Source organism: Rhinatrema bivittatum, chromosome 8 (genome assembly GCF_901001135.1).
Source record: "Rhinatrema bivittatum chromosome 8, aRhiBiv1.1, whole genome shotgun sequence".
Classification (NCBI taxonomy): domain Eukaryota; kingdom Metazoa; phylum Chordata; class Amphibia; order Gymnophiona; family Rhinatrematidae; genus Rhinatrema; species Rhinatrema bivittatum.
In genome coordinates this window covers 85,437,664-85,455,751 of record NC_042622.1, presented here as the reverse complement: position 1 = coordinate 85,455,751, position 18,088 = coordinate 85,437,664, and the positions used below count along the sequence as shown (strand labels likewise).

The window sequence follows — 18,088 nt, the reverse complement described above, 5'->3', positions numbered from 1 at the left end:
TAATGGCTTCCCAGCATCCACACATGTAGTTGTGACTACCTCCTTAATCCAGTGAGCTATCTCAGGGGCCGATGCAATAAGGGCGCATAGAAAGCGGGCGCCGAACAGTCAGCGCCCGCTCTCTTAATGCGCGCATGGTGCCCCAAAGGGGGGGAGGGGGGGACCATGCAATATTTAAATTAGGCAGCCGCAACCCCCTATCTGCCAGTAATGAAAACAGCCCCCAAGTTTATTGGCGACCATTTTCATTAGTGGCAGGCCTCCGAGTTATGAAGACAGACGCCAGTAAACTCTGCCTCGGTTTTCATAATCTGTCTGCCAGTAATGAAAACGGCCGCCGAGTTTATCGGCCGGTTATGAAAACAGAGGCCAAGTTTACCAGCGGTCTGCCAAGTTATTTTTATTCTTTTACTTTAAAAAAGAATTAACGCCTGCTCCAGGTAGGCGTTAATATCTGAGCGATAAATGTGCATCTGAGACGCACATTTATCTTTTTGCATTTGGAGTGAATGAGTAAAAGGCTCATTCACATGCATTTGCATGTGATAAGCGCTCTCTCATTCATTCCGCGTTAGATGCGCGTTAAATAGGCGCTAATCCCCTTATTGCATTAGGGGATTGATTAGCGCCTATTTTACCCACGTCTAACTGCTCATTAAGAGCGCGCTAGGGATATTGCATCGGCCAGGAGGCTGGCTCTCCCTGCCTAGTACCGCTGTGAAAGACAAACAGGCTATCCAACTTCCTCAAAGGCTCAGTAACCTTTAGATACCGGACAATATGTCTCTTGACATCCAAGGATCGCAACAGATGATACTCCTCTGCATCTCTTTCCCTGTCCAGAGACAGCAAGGAGATGGACTGATTCAAGTGAAACAGAGACCAACTTCGGTAAAAAGGAAGGAATAGTACGCAGTTGAACCATCCTTGGAGTCACCTGGAGAAATGGCTCCTAGCAAGACAAGGCCTGCAGTTCTGAAATCCTTCATACAAAACAAATTGCCACAAGGAAAAACATTTTCAAGGTCAGCAACTACAAGGACAGAGCATGCAGCAAGCTAAACGTAGGGCCTGCCAAAAACTCCAAAACCAAATTAAGACTCCATAGGGGCACCGGAAACCACAAAGGAGACTAAAGAGGTTTCACTCCTTTCAGAAAACGGGCCACATCAGGATGAGCAAACAAGGATCCACAATTTATCTGACCCCTGAAACAGGCAAAAGCCGCTAATAGTACCTTTAAGGAATTAAGAGCCAAGCCTTTATTCAAACCATCCTACAAAAATTCCAAAGTGAGCGGAATCTTGACCAAAGAAGGAAAAGTACCTCGATCCTCACGCCAGGCCTCAAACACTCTCCAAACCCGCACATATGCCAAGGAAGTGGAGAACTTTCTAGCCTTTAGCAAGGTGGAAATCACTGCCGCAGATTATCCATGTTTCAGCAAGCGAGCCCCCTCAAGGACCGTACCCCTAAGACAAAATAGAGTCGGATCTTCATGAAGCACAGGCTACTGCTCTAACAGGTTCTTGTGCACTGGAAGTCGAAGAGGCAAATCCACCAGGAGTTTCCGCAGATTCACATACCAGTCTCCTGGGACAATCCGAAGCAAGAGCACCACCCCTCTGTGGCGTTCAATCCTTCCAATCAGTCTGCCCAACATGGGCCATGGAGGAAAGGCATACAGCAACTTATCTTCCGGCCACTCCTGCACTAGGGCATCGATCCTCAACTTCAGATCTCTTCTACGGCTGAAGAATCGCAGGACTTTTGCATTGGTCAAAGTTGCCAACAGGTTGAGAAAGGGCTCCTGGGGGCTTCCGGTTAAGATGGTGGCAGGAAGTAGACGCTGAGAAGATCGCGTCAGAAAAATTTTCTGAATTTCTTTGGAATAAGCAATGCCATCTAAACAAAAAGGGAAGGTGAGGGTATACCCGTTGGAGATAATACCCTCACCTATACAACAAGAAATTTTTCGTTACTTATCACCTGATACCCCAGGAACCGAGGATACTGCTGGACGCAGAGGCGAGGGAGAGTCTCTGGTGCCCTTGGAGGAGGTATCTCTGAGCCCAGATCTGAGACGGCCACTGGAGCAGAGAGGCGATGTAAGTGACGCGAATAATGACCCAGGAAATGATTTGGCTTCCGGGGTCACCCGCGGACCTGAAGGGGGAGCCGGTTCGGAGACGCCGGAGAGACTATCGCCTTCGAGCCCAGAGGGTTTGCCCACGATGCAAGTCATGCGGGACCCGGGAGAACTACAGAGGCTGGGTCATCGAACCGAAGGCATCACTGCGGAGCGTCCAGTTACTGCCGGAGCAGGCGTGGGAGAGAGCAGTGAAGGCGCCGGATTTAGAGGTGACCCCCACCCCTCAGTGGTGACCTTAGATGGACTCTGGGACTTAGTCGTGGGATTTAGATCTGACATGAAAGCTGCATGTACTGAATTAAACCAAGCCTCATTGAAACAGCATCAGGAATTAAAATTCTTAGAAGGGAAACTAACTGAGACAAATAGCAGGATTACCCTATTGGAGAAAAAAGAAGAAAAGACACTGGAATTTAAGGCTGTAGTAGCCAAAGACCGGTTGAGGTTAGAAAAGCGTATGGAGACTCTAGAGAATAATTCTAAGAGTTTAAATCTACGATTTTTAAATTTTCCTCGTATTGTAGGAGAGTCTCCATACACTACGTTAAAAAAGTTCATGGTGGAAATATTAGGTTTTTCAGATTTAGATATGCCTGTAGTGAATTCATGTTATTTTTTGCCTGTATCTAGAAGCAGGGAATCTAATCTTCCCTTTCAAGGAGATTTGACCAATTTTTTGGAAAACTCTAATTTGGTGGTAATAGATAAAAGGTACACTATTAGTTTCTCTGCTTACTAATTTTGAAATAAATAAGGTTATGAAGGTGTATTTTAGGAAATATCCTGTTATCTACCATGAATCAAATGTAAAGATTTTTCCTGACTTAGCTTTGTCTACTCAACAAAGAAGGAAGGCGTTCTTGAACTTGCATCAAGAAGCAATAGAATTAGGTTATAATTTTCAACTGCGTTTTCCTTGTAAATGTCCGATTAAAAAAAGGGATGAATGCAATATATTTTTTACTCCAGAACATTTGGCTAGGTTTATAGAACTTAAAAAACAACCCACGTCAACACCAGATACATAGTTAAATTATTACAGGTGTTACCCATGCCATTATCCTAGCTTTTCTTAAATACTGGTGTATAATTATTACTCCCTAATATTTCAAGGCCCTGACTTGAATCATTGTTTGTCCTTTATTAAGAATTATCACATATATCTATTGTTTTAATTAATTACGTTTCTTAATGTTTAAATGTTATGTGATAAATCTGAGATTTCTGTTTGTAAAATACTTAAAATTCAATAAATAAAGAATTAAAAAAAAAAGTTGCCAACAGGTTTAGCAACGGGAGACCTCAGCGACCCTGAATCAGTTGAAATACTTCTTCTGACAACGCCCATTCTCCTGGGTCCAAGCTCTCCCTGCTGAGAAAGTCTGCTCTTATGTTGCCCTTGCCTGCAATGTGCGAGGTTGAGATCATCTGGAGAAGCACCTCTGCCCATTCCATAAGTAGATCTATTTCCTGTGACACTTGTTGGCTCTTGGTACCTCTCTGCCGACTAATGTAGGCCATAGTCGTTGCATTGTCCAACATTACTCGAACCGATCGACCCTGCAGCCCATCACCAAACTGTAAACACGCCAGCCAGACTGCCCTGGCTTCCAGCTGACATATTCCAGAAAAACTCTTCCGCACTCCAGCACCCTTGCGCTGTCAGTTCCTGACAGTGAGCTCCCCATCCCAGGAGACTCGCATCCGTCCTCAGAACAAGCGAGTCTGGTGGGGACAGAGAAACTCCCTTCTGAGGATGATCCGACTGCAGCCACTGCAGTTAAGAGGAGACCTCCATCGGCAGATGAAGCCGAATCGAATAGTCCTGGAACTGCAGATTCCACAGAGACAGCAGGGAGCACTGAAAAGGATGCATATTTATTTATTTATTTGTTGAGTTTTATATGCCGTCATTTAGTAAAGCCATCATAATGGTTTACAAAATTTAAATTTTAACTCTTTTAACAATTGTGCAAAAGTATAACAATGTGTATATTAAACAGAGGTTAAACATTTCAAGTCCAGAAAGTATCATTAATTGGGAGGAGGCTTGTTTGTTCTGGTTGGAGAGAAGTTATTTTGAGGTTTTTGGATGAAAGCTCGATTGGGAGTTAGGATGTTCAGAAGTATGAAGGTCAGTGTAGAATTTGCGGAACAGCAATTTTTTAGGTCTTTTTTGAATGTTTTGAGGTTGGGTTCTCAGATCTTTTGGTAGGGAGTTCCAAAATTTAGGGGAAGCAATGGAAAAGGCTCTCTCTCTTGTAGCTGTCAGATGTGCATCTCTGATGGGGGGATGTTTAAGATTCCTGAGTTGTTTGAACGTAGGTTTCTTTGAGGATTCTGGGGAGGTTATGTTTAAGCCATTTAGTCCTTGATGATCATTGTTTAGAATTTTATGAATGATGGTCATTGATTTGTATTCGATGCGTGCTTTAATTGGGAGCCAATGAAGTGAGATCAATATGGGCGTTATGTGTTCATTTCTCTTTGTTCCAGTCAGAACTCTGGCTGCTGAGTTCTGCAGAATCTGGAGCGGTTTGAGGTTTGAATAATATGTGCCCTTGCCCACAGTACCACTTCCAGGGTCGCTGCCATTAAGCCACGGACCTGAAGGTAAAACCACACGGTCGGACAGAGTGTTCAACAACAGACGGAGTTGAGTTAGCAATTTCAGAATTCGGGCTTCCTGCAGGAACACCTTGCCCTGCTTCGTGTCAAACCGAACTCCCAGGTATTCCAGTGAGTGAAAACTGCTCTTGGCTAGGTTCACCACCCAGTTGAGCTCCTGCAACAGAGAAATCACGGTGCGAGTCACCAGGCGGCTCTCTTCCAGCAACTTGGCACGAATCAGCCAGTCGTCCAAATACGGATATAGCAGGATTCCATCCTTTCAACTCTGCCGCAACCACCACCATTACTTTGGAAAAGGTTCTGGGAGCAGTGGCCAGACCAAAGGGCAGAATCCGGAACTGAAAGTGACATCTCAGAACGGCGAACCACAGGAAACGTTGATGTTCTAAGTCGGATGGGAATGTGAAGGTACGCCTCAGACAGATCCAGAGAGGTCAGAAATTCCCCGGACTGCACAGCCATTATCACTGAGCGCAAGGTTTCCATTCGAAAATGCTTCACTCACAGATGACAGTTGATGCCTTTAAGGTCCAGGATGGGAAGAAAAGAACCCTCCTTCTTTGGCACAATGAAATAAATAGAATATCGCCCCATATTTTCTTGAGATGTGGGCACAGGCACCACAGCCTTCACACTGAGAAGCCTTTCCAATGTATCCTCCACTGCCTGCTGCTTCTGCGATGAGTGTCAGGGAGACTCCATGAACACGTCTTGAGGAACACTGTGAAACTATCGCATATCCTTCTCTTATCACCTCCAGGACGCACTGATCTGATGTGATTTCGACCCACCTCCGATAAAAGAGGCATCCCCCATCTCCTGCTTCTGGGGGAGTGTTGGCAAAACTTCATTGGGAGGTTCCACTACCCAAGCCTGTACCTCTTCTGGGTTGTCGGGGACGAAAGGAGTGAGACCTACTGAAAGGTCAAGTCCTCTGAAAGGACGCTCCCCTGTAAGGCCGAAGCACTTGGACCCCTAGCACAACCTCTCATGTTAAGGGAGTGCTGTGCCTGCTTCTTGTCTTCCTGCAAATGCAAAATCAGAGATTCGTCCCACTAACTAGCCAGTTTCTCCAACTCGCTGCCAAACAAAAGCAAGTCGTGAAAGGGCAACTTGGTGAGATTAGCCTTGGAGGCCACATCAGATGACCAATTTCTCATCCATAATTGATGCCTGGCCGCCACTCTTGAAGTCATCCCTTTTGCTGAAGTACAAACTAAATCACAGCCCGCATCTGCCAGAAAGGCAGCAGCCGCCCTGGAATTTACCCGAGTCATCGACCCCATAACCACCCTGGAATTTACCCCAGAATTACTGATCTCCTGAGAGAGAAGCAAACAAGAGCGAGCCACCAAAGAAAACCAAACGTGATCTGTAGAGTCATTGCCACAGCTTCAAATGCTTGCTTAAGAAAAATCTCAATCTTTTTAACATGAGCATCCTTCAAGGCCACTCCTCCTGCCACAGGAATAGTGGTCCGCTTGGAAACTGCACACACAACTGCATCTACCTTAGGAAAAAGTAAGCGCTCTCCTACCACTATATCCAGAGGGTACAGGCCTTCCAAATTCCGACCCCCTCAAACTAGCCTCTGGGGTGCCATAGTCAAGATCAATTAATTCTTGAATGGCTTCCATCATGGGGAAAAAACAAGAGGCTTTACGCAAGGAAACCAAAATGGGATTTTCTCTTTGGCTCAGACATTGATCCTGCCCCAGGAACCCAAAGCATTGTCAAGGTCCAGGAAATCAGAGCTGGCAGTACATCTTTATGAAAGAATGCAACAATATTTTATACGATTCCAACCCAGGGGGAATTTCACCATCCTCAAGAGAGGTAGTATCGGTGTCATTATCCATGCCATCCGAATCCCTATCCAGAGGTTCTTCTGCCATCATAGGAGAGCTCCGGCACTTAACCGAAGGTCCACACAAGGTTCCTACCTGCACCCCTGCTCGAGGAGCATTGGACAGGGCTGAGGACTGCACCTGAAGGATTGCAAACCCTGGGAAAATTCTACCCATGAGAAGGTAGAGGAATCCAGACCAGGAGGAGCTTGAGGAGTACTTATTGATCTAACCTCTCCTGCTGAGGAACCAGTTAGGTGAGAACCAAATACAAGCGCCCCTCCTGAGTCGCCTTTACCCAGGCTCACATCCGGCTGGGAAGAACCAGGCTTAGTGAAATCAGAAGAAGACAATTCCCCTGAGCCTCCAAACAGCACTGGCACAAATTAGCAGGCACTCCAGGCTGAGATGCCCAAATATGACAAATAGAGCAAAGAGAAATACGCTTAAGCTTCTTAGGTACAGGCGCCATTGTAGCAGACAATGCGCTGAGCAGCAGATGGAGGCATGCATCTAGCTGCTTTTTTTTTTTTTTTACGCACTCAACTAGGCGCGCAAAAAAAAACTATGCATCCAACACATAACCATGCACACCTAGGCACAAGGAAACGGCGCTTAACAGTGGGTGCTCATACTACAAGGCCCGAGTGTGCACCCAGAAAAGGAGCGCACCACTGGATGCACAGCTATATGCACATGCCGGACCAATAAGCCTGTAATTGGCAATCTTAGTAAGCGAGGAAAAAGCCATTGCGGCCTACCACGTAGCGCACCTTGAAAAGCCTCGGAATGGGACCTAACCTAAGGAGGCTGCTCACCCCGCCAGGCTGCTCACGTCCCTCAACTTCCCATGGAGCGGGACGAATGATGGACCAGCACGCCAAGCATGGAGACCAGGGGAGGACATTCCTTCCTTCCAGGGGAGGACATCCAAAATATATACAGAGACCCTGTAGGTCTATGTATATATTTTGTTTTTTCTTAACAACTTACCGGAGCTCAGCCCTATCTGGATGAGCACAGAGATGATATCCGGATGCGGAGGGGGAGAGGGCAAGTGCCGTTACCACCGTGCTTGGTTTCCTGCACCCGCTGCCTTTCGGCTGCTCAAGCAGCTAAGTCCATGCCGAGTGAAAACAGCCAACGAACCAAGACATTCATCTGAGGGACCATGCAAATCACCTCAGGAATTCTCAATTGTGGGAAGGACCAAGAGGTATCACTGCAGGAGAAAGGAGCAAATGTATTTACTGAATTCTCCTTTTCTTTAAAATAAAGCAATCCCCTAAGGGGAGATGCACGTCCACCATTTACTGGAGACGAAGAATACTGGCGGGCTGAAGTCACTGCAGGGGTATATGTACTGTGACATCAGCTTACTCAGGCTCCATCTACTGGTGGAGGTGCATAACCCACTTATTCTGAATTCATCTGACTGGACGCTAAGAAATACTGCAGCAGCAAAAAAAAAAAAAAAAAAAAAAAAAGTTTTGACGGTGGTCAGATTAAGAACACGGATGCTCAATTTACAAGTGTCCATTTTCCTAGCTCGTGCTGTGGGAGATCACATGGTGCCATGAAGGGAAGAAGATGTGAGTTCCCTTCTCGGCTCTCCTACTAGCTTAATCCTCCCTCATCCACTTGCCTTTTCAATCTTAAAATTCATTGGGACTTGTGGATCTTGTTTTTCAGACCTTCCTGGTTTTGGTGCGGTAAAAATGTCCACCAGGACGCTGAAAAAAGTGCAAGAAAAAAAAGCAGAAAACGCTTGATCTCAATATGGCGGAGAAGGCCAAGCCTACAGAAACCATCCCATCTACTTCGGTGACTGTGGTGGCGGATTTAAAATCGGCAGTGGTGATGGCATTGGAGCCGGAGCTGAGGCGAATCTTTGATAAACTGGAAGAAGTTTTGATTGCCATGTCAGGCTTTGAGAGCCGTTTCGCTGAGGCAAAACAGCAAATCTCTGATAATCAAGATGGCCTAATTGCGGCCTGCTCTGAAATCAACACTCTGCAATCCACGATTAAAATGCAAGCAGAAAAGTTGGAGGACTTGGAAAACCGCTTGCGACGAGACAATCTAAGGTTTATCGGTTTATCTGAATCACTGGCGGAACATGACTTGCAAGGTTTTCTAGAATCCTGGCTTCCCACAGAATTGGAGTTGTTGGCAAAACATAGCAGGCTGTGGATAGTGAGAGTGCCCTAAAAATGCAGCTTCTGAGAGACCACGGGTAGTCATCGCCAAATTGCTTAAATTTGGGCATAAAACTGAAATATTGCAAGTGCTTTGCATGGGGAAGCATCTCAGCTATAACAACAAAGTTCCTCGTGGTTCATAACTATTCTGCTGAGCTCTCTACACAGCAATGGGCTTTCACACCCTTATGCCCACAGTTACTCAAGATGGGGCATCAAGTGGCTTTGATCTATCCGGCGAAGCTACGGGTGTCAACAGCCACAGGAGTTCGTTGGTTTGCCAAGGTGTCAAATACCCGAGACTTCATCACAGAGTTGTCGACTACAAGATTTCCACTCCATCAGCCTTCAGATGAAGGGCCATGAGCTCGGCTAACTTGAGTGGATTCTTGCTTCTTTTTCACTTCCGTAGTCTCATCAAGAGACGTTGGAAATTTGGACCAGGAGGACATGTTATTGTGATTGCCTAAATCATTTCTTTTTCTCATAACAGGTGGTATTTTTGTAATAGGAGATGTTATGTTTCTGGTGGTTGGGGGAGCAGAGCAGTTTGCACGATCACTGATCTCCTTTAGTAATTATCCAGGGTTTTCAGGGGAAGGGTATGTATTGTTGGGGATGGAGGGTTGGGACTTTTGTGGTTCTGTGGTTTATTTATTTTGGGTTAACTCATACAATTTTTGGCTATACCTCGCAAGGTTTTATCAAAATAGAGGGATGCCAGAATTAGGGGTGGGGGAGATTCAGGCTGTGAGGGCCTCCTGCCCTTTTCATTGTTTTCAATGCTTTTTTATATATATGTCTGGAGGAAATTTGGTTGAGTGAAGACACAAGGGATTAAATTAATATTGTAGAATGTATGTGGGATAAATTTGGTAAATAAAAGATCTAAAATTCTCACAGCATTAAAAAAAAAAAAAAAAAAATCAGTCTGCAGCTTTCTCTCTCTTGCAGGAAACACACTTGTATGCTTCGGAGCATCTTAAGCTGTGATGAGACTTGGTGGACACAGTTTATTTTGCCTCTGCTTCCAAACGGTCTGCGGGAGTCACCATTTTAATTCATAAAAATATTTCACTCACTGTCCGATGGTAGATTTTTTATACTGGTGGCTACTTCTGACAATAAATCAATAGTGTTATGTAACTTATATGCCCCTAATACATATGATCATTCTTTTTTTCCCATAAGATCTATCAATATCTCCTTCCTTATGTTGATTTAAGGTTTTATCCTAGGTGGGGACTTTAATTTGGTCCGTGATCCCAATCTAGATAGGTCTCACAGCTTTTCTGGAAAATTTGTTACATGTGGTGGATGCATGGCAGGTTCTACAACCTTCTGAAAAGGATTTTACCCACTTATTCAGAGCTCATTCCACCTATTCCAGATTGGGCTACATTTTGATGGGCCAGGAGATTTTTTCACAAACCTTGGCTACTGGAATAGATGAGATCATGATTTCTGATCATGCCCCTGTCTGGATTCAGCTTTCATTCCGATCAGGTGACCCAGTGTTTAAGAGCTGGCATTTCCCCTATTATTTAGCGACAGATCTCCCCTTTCAAGATTACTTGCGGCACAAATTGAAGGACTTTGAGAGTCATAACGCTATCCATGCAAGTGATCCCATCCTTTTGTGGTACACAGCAAAAGCTGTGCTCAGGAATGATATTATATCCTATATAGCCCATAGAAAAAGAGTGCTAGATAAACAGCTGTTACATTTGGAAACTCAGCTACGACATGCTAAATGTCTGCTGCTCAAAGCTAATACTGCACAACATACAAAAAATTATGTGTCTATTCAAGTAGCGCTGAACTCTTTAATTCATCAGCACACCACAAACTCTCCTGTATTACCAGTTAGGCTTTTCAATATAGCAATAAATTAGGCAAATTTATGGCCAATTTAATTACACCAACAAAGGGGCCAAATACATCTCCACATTGAGAACTGAGAGGGGCTGTTTAACGTACTCTAATCCAGTAGCTTTTGAGCCTTTTATACTCATTTATATGCTTCAGAAGGCTGGGATGTCGATAAATGTAAACTTTTTTTGTGAGAAGGTAAAGATTCCCACACAGCAGTGGTTCCACCAACTGCAGTTGTTAAATAGACCCATTTCCACTGATGAGATTTCAGCAGGCATTCGTCAAGCTAAGCGATTCAAGGTTCCAGGGTCTGATGGTTACAGTTCAGAATTCTTTAAGACCCTTATAGAATAGCTTTCAGGTCCGCTGAGTTCTGTTTTTAATGCCTTGATTACGAGAAGACAGTTTCCAGAGCACACCAGCTTGGCACACATTGTAGTATTACCAAAGCCGGGGAAGAATCCTCTCGCTCCGTCCTCTTACAGGCCGATTTCCCTATTAAATTTTGACTAGAAGCTTTTTTCAAAGGTTTTGGCAGATCGTCTGGCGGTGCTTCTTCCTAAAATTATAAGTCCTGGTCAAATTGGATTCATTCACAGACGTTCTGCCTTAGCGAACATGTGTTCACTTTTATCTGCTACAGATCTCTGCCAACTAGAACAAGAATCCATTTTGGTGTTCAGTTTTGACACTGAAAAAGCATTTGACAGGGTGGAATGAGGATTATTTATTTTTCATTCTGGATCGGATGGGATTGAGTGGTCTTTTTCTTAAAGCTGTTCAATTACTGTATTCCAAACCTGAAGCTAAGACTGTAGCCAATGGCACGCAGTCAGAAGTTTTTGCTATAGCTAGAGGCACTAGACAGGAATGCCCCCTATCTCCTCTTTTATTTTTATTGTCCTTAGACCCTCTGTTGGTTTCTATTCAAAACTCTGAAAAGGTGCAAGGGAAGATATTGGATTCCCAGGTATTTAAGTATGTGGCTTTCGCAGATGATATTTTGACCTCTCTCATAGAGCCTGTTTCCCTTCTTACTGAGTTACTGGGTATTTAAGGATTTGGGGGTATTTTCAGGTTTAAGATTAAATAAGGATAAGTCTGAAGTTCTGGTTTACCCCTCATACATTGTCAGTTAGCTTGGGGGGGGGGGGGTCCACTTTCCTTTATGGTGGGTGACAAAACTTTTAAATATCTAGGGCTCCTTATCTCTCTAGACCCATCATCTATCTCTCTATGATTTAAATGTCTTGAAATTAGTGGGATAAGGTACGGGCATGGCATGAGTTTCCCCTTTCTTGGGGGGGGGGGTGTTGTATTAATCTTTTCAAAATGGTCCTTTACCCCAAATGGTTTTATGTCTATCAATTTCTTCCCATGCAGTTAAAAGCCAAGGATAAACAGAGTTTGGATGCGTTTCTATGGATTTTTCTTTGGAGGGGAAGAAAGCCCAGAATACTTTTGGATTGGTTAAAGCAGCCATGGGCTCAGGTGGGGAATGAAGCTCCCGGATTTAGAGACTTATAATCTTGCCAGCCTATTACAAATTGTTAGGGATTGGCTAACTGACAAATCGATGCAAATATCCAGGGAGAAAGGCGTTAGGGGCACCGCTGGATTTACACTATTTACTGCATGCAAAACTAGCTCACCTTCCTACACACCTTTCACATAATGTTCTAATTTTACCTGTAAGATGGGCTTGGGCTCGGATAGGTTTTGCTCCCCCTTTCTGCCTATTCAGGGAAATTTAGAGTTTAAACAGGGTCTGGATTTCACTGGGTTTCGCTTGTTTCAGGATAAGGGGATGACGTTACTGTCTCATGTGCTAGATGTGGAGGATCATCTACTTTCTTTAGAAGAACTGAAAGTATGTTTTGGGTTGTCCGATAAACTTTTTTTTCTTATGTCCAACTACAACATTATGTTAAGATGCTGCCTACCCTCGCATTACAATCCTCAATAGTGAACAAGTTTGAGGACTGCTTCCGTTTTGAGGATGTTAAGCATTTATCTTTGTCTAAACTCCACAAGGAGCTTAGCATACTCAGGTGGAGGACTCTATTTCAGCGGCCCGATGGAGTAAGGAAGGGGTGTTTCAGGTTCAACTGCAGCTACTAAAGTATAATTTTAAACATCTGACAGAGGTGTGTGTTCAAATGTATTACCGGGAAATGCAGTATAAAGTTCTTAGACGAGCCTATGTGTCCAAACATTTAGCATACAAAGCTAAATTTTTTCCTACTGATCTATGTACAAAATGTCATCACAGTGTTAATCATCTGTCTCATGCTTTTTGGAAATGTCCACTCTCAAAAATTTGGGGGGGGGAAGATTGTATCCTGTTTGGAGCAGTTGGTGGAACAGTCTATCCAGCTAACTCCATTAACTTTGCTTTCTGATAGTTTCCCAACTTAATTGGTTCAGGGCACCGGTAACCGTATATTAGTCCAGAAAGCTAGTGCGGTGGGGAAAAAATTGATTCTAATACATTGGAAAGACTGAGGCTCCCTCTTTTTGGCACTGGAGGAATCTTTTCCACAAAATGATGCAGATGGATCATTTTTTATCCTGCCACTCTTTCAAGCGTCCAAGTATTTTATGTTGATTTGGAAACCTTACATCCAATCTCTCTCTCATAGAGCATGTAGTATAATACTGAATGGGTATTTACTATCCTGAGTTACCCTGACATGTTGAGGCCAGACCTCTTGGGGGGAGGGGAGATAGGGGTTATAGTTCTGTAAGCTGTGATATTTGGAAAGTAGTTATTGCTTTGTATTGCTTGGTATGCCTCACAGTCACAGGTATGCTGAGTGGTGTACACTTGTTTTCTTTTTCTCAATAAAAACGTTAAACCATAACTGTGCAGGGATTAGGAAAACGGACGCACATAAAACTGAGCATCCGTTTTCCTAACCCGTGCACAACCACGTCTCCTGAGTGCCCAATGCCATGGATGCGCTAGGGACGCACAATTTATCCCTGGCACACCCTTTTTTTTTTTTTTTTAGCAAGGTGGCTCATTTTCCTATTGCATCAAGCGCCCAAGAGAAGTGCATATACTTTATTGCATCGGCCTGTAAGTGTTCAGGACGGGGAGAGATGGGATCATCTGCTATGCCTTGTGCTCAATCTTGTAACTTATCTTAAGCCGTGGAGGTGAATTGTGATGATTCTTCCAGAAAAGAATGTACTTTTTATCTTTAGAAATGATTTTCTCATCCTGCATCAATATTTAAAGGACACAACAGCAGAACTGGGTTTGCGGCTGAGATGGGCTGATAGGAAGCCTCCTCCCAAGTACCAGGTGAAGCCCATATGCTCTGCATAAATAACTGTGCCTAAACCAAAGGTCGGATTTCCTGCAGGCTCTTTACAGTGATGGCCTGGCCAAAATTCCATTGTATTTTCAACAACATTCACCTCAGAAAAAAACATTTTGCATTTCAAAGGTGCTCAGTCTTTGCTACTCAAATTTGAATAAGCCACATTCTAAAGTTTTCAACTGCATGAAACAAATATAAAAACAACAACAAGACTTCAAGTCAATAAAGAAAAGTAGAATTTTCCACAAGAAGAGCAGCCCAAGGACAAGGCATCATGATATGAAGCTGGAATGAGGGATGCTTAGAAGAAATGCAAGGAAATACTTCATACAGGTAGCTGAGCATTAAATTACTGTGCGAAATTTCAGCACAAAGTTTTAATGCTCAGCTTCAATTTTTTTATTTATTTATTTTTAGCTCCCAATGCAGTAAGCTAATGCATTGGGCATTTAACAACATGCATAAACTTTAAAATGTGCATTCAACACAGGCTGAACTCACATTTTAACTTGAAAATGGGGGGGGGGGGGGGGGGGAGAGGCATCACTGACAGACCATTATCCGGGCAAGTGGTAACAAAGTGCACCAGATAGCCAGGTAAGTACTGACTAAATAGCAGTTGCTGCTACTTATCCGGGTAAGTGGCGGTGGCTGCCAGCACTTACCTAGAGTGTTCCTGACTTTTTTTTTTCTTTTTTAACTTTATTTTCATAGTGCTGGAAACTTAACTCCAGTTCTGACCCAGGAGTTAAGTTTCCAGCGCTAAAAAAAGGTGCACTGGCCAAACGCAGTCTCTCTGCATCAGGGAGTACTGCTTAATGCCCTCATTTGCATGGAGTTTCTATGTGAGGGTGCTAAACAGTATTCCCATTTAGGGAAGCGCATTTTCTGCATCAGCAATAAGTTTTGCAAGCAGAAAATGTGTGCTCAAGAGCAGGAGAAAAGGTGCATTCAACTGAAGGCACCGTGCTATATCAGTCTGTGAAAAAGCAGTGAATATCTGGAACAGCCTATCAGCAAAAGTAGTAGCAATCAAAGAAGTGACATAATTCATCCATGCTTACAACAGATACAGAGGGCAGTGGTAAGGGCAATAGACAAAGGTAATTGGAGATAATATCTACAGTGGCAATGGAGCATACTGTATGGTACAAGTGATTGTCCTGTCAACAACTACTATGTTATGCTACTTTTAAACTTAACATTGAAATGTTCATTTCATTTTAATTCTGTGATTTAAAAAAAAAAATAGATGAGAAGAGACACACCAAAATTTCTAAGAAGTCTCAAGTAGTTCTGAGTTTCAAGCACGATTTCACTGATGTATCATAGCTCTACTAATTATAGTAAATTCAACCATAAACTGTAAAAACCATCAAAAAGCCTAGCCAAAAATCTAGCACAGTAAGATCTACAATATCCACATTCTAACATATCAAAATCCATAAACCCAAGGGGCAGTCATGCACTATATGCCTTTGTCCCACTTAACCGTATTCAAGGCAGTAGGGGCACCTGATGACTACAAAAGTGTCAAAAGAAGCAACATCCTGCTCATGGAGGTATAATTTAAGCCAAAAACCTGAATCTGTACCACTATTATTCCACTGTAGCACAGTACATAATTATCTTCAGCAAGATGCCAATCTGCTACTCATTTTTCAGCCAAGGACTAATCAACTGTAGCCTGAATTACAATGGACCAATAACCAGACTTGTTTTCAGGAGGTACTCACCAGCTAAGTACCAGTACCTTTTCCTCCACCTGCTTAATTTAGTCTGTAGTCCCTCAAAAAAGCAAGCATCTGCATATGAGTATCAGCACCTGTTTTTTTTTTCCCCAGAAAGAAAGCACTACCAAAAACAAACTACTGCTGGATTTTCTAAACATAAATCAATGCCTGGAAATACTAGTTCCCGGAGTTCCATCCACAGATTGCATAGGACTGACATTCAGCAACAGCAGCAAAAAAAGCAACAGTGGGCTTATTTTGTTGATGATTACTGTTCTTTTCGGATTACTTTTCTCTCCTCTGCAGCTACACAGCACTATTTACTTACTGTTCCTTGTGAACCGGGGTGATATGTATATTATACAGGAACCTCCGGAATATAAATTATTTTAAATAAATAAATAAATTTCAAAGTCTGACAATTGTGACTGGATTAGAAGCAGGATGGCAAACGTCTACAACAATTCCGCTCACAAACCAATCGTTCTGACACAACTCTGTGTGATGCTGCGAGAAGTCTCAAGTATCTAGTTCAGTAATTTACAAATGTATTTCTTCTCTTAAAGTCTGTCTACACGAGTCAAGCAGACATCACATACAGAAAAATTAAAATGTCAAATCAACTAGCAACAGTAAAAGCTTTCATAAAGCTATAAACCATAACAATGTGGTGCGATCCAGGGACATCTGAGATAAAGACAACTTATTCTCTAAACATAAAATCCTATTTTCATTAGCTTCGTCTAACAATAGTACCTGAAAATTCTATAGGAAGATCTTTCGGCTCTGTGTTTACACTCTGCCTTCTGCACACCCCACGTGATTACTATCTCTATGCAAGAACAAAATACATTAAATATTTGTTTAAATAAAAATACAATAAATATAAATAATCAGTTCTTACCTATCATATAAAGTCTGCTACTGTATTACAAAACCAGCATCTCATCGAAATTAATTAAATTACATCATGAATATCGAGCACTCATCAACGCAGATTATGGGGAAAAATCCATTTAGTGGCCACGGATTATATAAAAACAGGAATCTGCTATTTTGTCCCTTTGGAGCTATGAGAACGTTTGATAAAATATGCCAAATTTGAAAAACTACTAGCCTGAAAGCATTTCGGAAGAAACTTAAAATAACTTTATTCTTTTGAGGCAAGGCAAATTCATACATTTAATGTGAGAGCTGACCAAAATAAACAGGAGACGGGACGAGACACTCAACAGAATCCAAAAAAAGAAAAATCAAAACAAACAAATCCTCGGAGCCAGGCAGAGCAAAATCCCGAAACTCGAAACAGCGAAATAAGGTTAAACGCGTATAATACAAACATGGAACATTTACAGGCAGAACACAAATCCCACAAACCCTGCAGAGCACCAGGAACACCGGCCACAATGTGCAGGGAGCGGGGCGTGAGGCCCAGGCATGCATACCTACATGTATGTGAGTATATCACGCATACACAGGTATTCCACTTATTATAAAATCGCACAAGGAAGCACAAATTGTACCCTCTGCCTTTGCTCGCCTCTCTCCAAGCCGCCGACATTTTTCTGTGATTTGGCTTTGGGCCGGCTGCCTCCCCGCCCCCTCCCCCGGTGAGGGCCGCACTCCGCCGCCGGCGCTGACGGGAGGAAAGATGGCTGCGGGAACAAAGCCTAGGTGGCCGGGCCCCCAGCCCTGTCTCCATCTTTGACCGAAAGCCACTACAAAGACGAGCTCCCGGCGCCGCCATACCGACCTGCTGCCACGCTGGGGTATCCGAGAGCCTTTACTGCCGAGACGAACGCGGAAAAGTGAGGATGGCGTCGGATTGAACTGTGGTGCCTCTGCTGATACTGCTCGGCCTCCTCCTCCCTCGCAGACGTCCGGCCCTACTCTGTCAATCCCACGGAGCAGTGCGGCCGCCGCAACGCGCGGATACCCCAGCCACCATCTTTCTTCCTGGCAAAAGCCATCCCAAACCCGCACTTGCTGCCCGAAGCCAGGGGGATTCCTGAAGGGAACAATGAGCACTGCGCAGCGTATCTGTCAGGCGACACTTCTGCGATACGCCGCGCATTTCTTGTTTTTCCTTCCGTTGGGCCCACCACCTTTCTTTTTTTTTTTTTTTTCCATATCCCAAAACAGATATGGCTGCCAAGGAACTTGGTTATGGTCACGTGATCAACATTTGTTGTTGTGTTTTTTTACCCGATAGTTCTACGGTGACTCTAGGACCTCCGCAAGCGGCGCTGGGAGCTACCGCCTACAGCGACCCCTGCAGGCACCTGCGGCTAGAGACCGAAAAGTACAGCATAAATAGGAA

At 43.7% G+C, this 18,088-nt stretch overlaps 1 protein-coding gene across 12 annotated transcripts in view; it reads right to left on the bottom strand.

The window, feature by feature from the left end:
* Positions 1 to 17,870, bottom strand: part of PRRC2B (proline rich coiled-coil 2B) — a 393,423-nt gene extending 375,553 nt beyond the window's left edge. For 6 of the 12 annotated variants that reach the window (XM_029612557.1, XM_029612562.1, XM_029612566.1 and 3 more), the window contains exon 1: positions 17,522 to 17,869. The gene's annotated coding sequence lies outside the window, so the exon portion shown is untranslated. Of the gene's footprint in view, positions 1 to 17,291; positions 17,311 to 17,521 lie in introns of those variants that run through there. The other 6 variants (XM_029612564.1, XM_029612560.1, XM_029612569.1 and 3 more) reach the window with 3 other exon arrangements.
* Between the last annotated feature and the right edge of the window lie 218 nt (positions 17,871 to 18,088).